The 2,500-nt window shown below is 77.9% G+C and overlaps 1 non-coding gene across 1 annotated transcript; it reads left to right on the forward strand.

The window, feature by feature from the left end:
* The first annotated feature begins 1,300 nt into the window (after window positions 1–1,300).
* Window positions 1,301–1,453, forward strand: LOC138063131 (5.8S ribosomal RNA). The gene has a single exon (XR_011136724.1). It is a non-coding gene; the product is annotated as a 5.8S ribosomal RNA (ribosomal RNA).
* The last annotated feature ends 1,047 nt before the right edge of the window (window positions 1,454–2,500 follow it).

Consider the following 2,500-nt stretch of genomic DNA (forward strand, 5'->3'; position numbering starts at 1 on the left):
CGGCCGGGCCGGGGGCGGCGGGGGGCGGCGGGGGGGGGGGGCGCGCTGGGAGGAAGGAGGAGGGCCTCCGGCCACCGCGGCCGCCGGTAGCGGCCCCCCCGGGTAGGGATGGCCATGGGCCCCGGGCTCCGGGCCCGAGGGTTCTCGGTCGGAGAGCCGGGCGGGGGTTTAAAGACTCGGGCGGCCCGATGCGACCCGGGGGGCAGCCGGGCGTGCTGCCGGAGGGGCCGGGGGGTCGGCGCGCGCGGGCGCTGCACCCCCCCATGCCCGCCGGCGCGGCCCGTGCATGCCCCGCGGGCAGCCGGGACGGAGAGGGGTACCCTGCCCCCTCTCTCCGCGGTCTGGTCTCGGCGGAGAGACGCCGCGCGGTCGGCTTGCGCCGGCCTGCCTCGAACGCGCGACCCCGGCGCGAGCGCGTGCTCGCCGCCGGGACGGCGAGCCCCCACCGCGGGTGGTGCGGACGCCGAGCCCCAGCGCATCCCTTCTCCTCCCTGGCCGGTGCTCTCAGTCTCCCGCCGTGGCCGTCGGCGGCACCCTTCCTTCCCTCCCCCCCCGCCCTGCCCCGGCACTCCGCCATCCGGCGCGCCTGCCTCGCTCTGCCCGACCCGGCTTCGCTGGGCGGCAGGCGGGCGGCGGGCGGGCGGGCGGGGGCGGCCCCTCCCGGTCTCCGCGTGGAGGCGGGGAGAGCGGGCGCCGTTCCCCGTCCGTCCCGCCTCGCCCGTCTGCCTGCCGCCAGGCGTCTGCCCGCGGAAGGGACGGGCGAGTGCGTGGCGTCGCTCGGGAGGCTGCGTGTGTGCAGGCGGGTGTTGGGTGCCGTCTCCGGGGCGGCGGAGCTGGAGGCCGGTGAGGCGAGCGAAGGAGCTCGGAAGCGTGCGGCTGGCGGGTCGCGGGCGCGCGGGCAGCGGGTGGCGCCGCTCCCAGCGGCGGCCGGGCTCCGACGCCGGGGCTCCGCGGGGACCCACACCCCGGTCCCTGAGGCAGGTGGCGCGGCTGGCGCGCCGCTCCCTGCTGGGCCAGGCCGAGCCGGGCGCCTGGGCCGGACTCGAAGCGAGAAAGGGGTTGTCCCAGGTCGGGAGCGAGGGCTCCCCGCCCCTCTCGTTCGGGTCTGTTCTCCCCCCCCCCCCCCTTTTTTTTTCCCTCTGTGCTTGTACGGTCAGTGAGGCGTGCCCTCTCTCTCCGCTGTCCCTTGCTCAGCAGCCGGCGTCGGCGTGAGGAGGGAGGCAGAGCGGATGGGGGCCCTCAGGGGGCTGCGAAAGCTGCCCGGTCCCCCCGCGCGCGCGGTGGGGACCGAAACCGAGACAACTCTTAGCGGTGGATCACTCGGCTCGTGCGTCGATGAAGAACGCAGCTAGCTGCGAGAATTAATGTGAATTGCAGGACACATTGATCATCGACACTTCGAACGCACTTGCGGCCCCGGGTTCCTCCCGGGGCTACGCCTGTCTGAGCGTCGCTTGACGGTCAATCGTCACCCCCATTGCCGCGTTGGCGCAGCGGTGTGCCGCCCCTCGGGGGGGGGCCGGGGGGGGCGGCGGCGGCGGCGAGTCGGTGGGGGGGCGGCGGCGGCGGTGAGTCGGCGGCGGCGGCGGAGCCGGGACCACCGGTGCGTGCACCGGTGGCCCCGGTCTTCCGGCTGGCCTGCCTGCCCGGCTCCGGCCGACCGTCCGCCTCCACCGTCCGCGGCCGGCGTGCCTTGCCCTGCCCTCCCTCCCCTCCGAGCCCGGTGGCCACCGCTGCCCTGCGCGGTGTGTGCGGTGTGGCGCGGCTGGGGCGCCTCGCAGGCCCGCGCCGCCGGGGAGAGGGGGTGCCTCTCCTCCCCGTGTGGGCCCGGGCCTTCGTCCCCCTAAGTGCAGACTCGGGAAACCCCCGCTCCCGGAGCGCCCGCTGTGCGGAGTTCGTCCCGCCGGGCCCCCAGGTTCGGTCGGTCGCGGTGGCCCGGCACCTGCCGCCGCCGCCCGCCGCCACCGCCAGTGCCCGCCGTACGACGGCTCTCCTCCACCACTCTCCCGGTGGTGCGCTGGTCCCCCGTTCCCCTCCGGCGGGGGGGACGGCCGGCTGCCTTTCTTCCCCTCCCCTTGCCCTCTCCCTGCCCCGACTGCTGCCGCTTCGGCGCCCGCCGAGCCCCCTCTGCCCCCCCCCGCGGCGCACCCGCGTCCGTAGTGCGTGCCGAGCCACTTCCACCCGCCGGCTGGCGTCAGCCGCGGCGTTGCGTTGAGGCCGGCAGCGACGGCGCGCGGGTGTCTCCGCGGGGCGGTGGTGTGGGGCAAGCGCGGGCGGCGCCGTTCGGTGGCGAGACGGGGGAGGGGGGGGGCAGAAAGGGGGGGGGGGGAGGGGCGCTGCCGCGCCGTCGTCCCGTGCCGGGGCGAGAGCGGAGGTCAGCGGCCGGGGAGGAGGAGCCAGCCGCGGCCGGTGGAGGGGCTGTGCGCGAGTGTGCGAGTGGGCGAGCGAGCGTTTGGGAGCCGGGCCCGGGGGAGGTGCGGACCTCGCCCCCCGGCCCCGC

The sequence above is a fragment of the Struthio camelus genome, chromosome 31, assembly GCF_040807025.1.
Source record: "Struthio camelus isolate bStrCam1 chromosome 31, bStrCam1.hap1, whole genome shotgun sequence".
Classification (NCBI taxonomy): domain Eukaryota; kingdom Metazoa; phylum Chordata; class Aves; order Struthioniformes; family Struthionidae; genus Struthio; species Struthio camelus.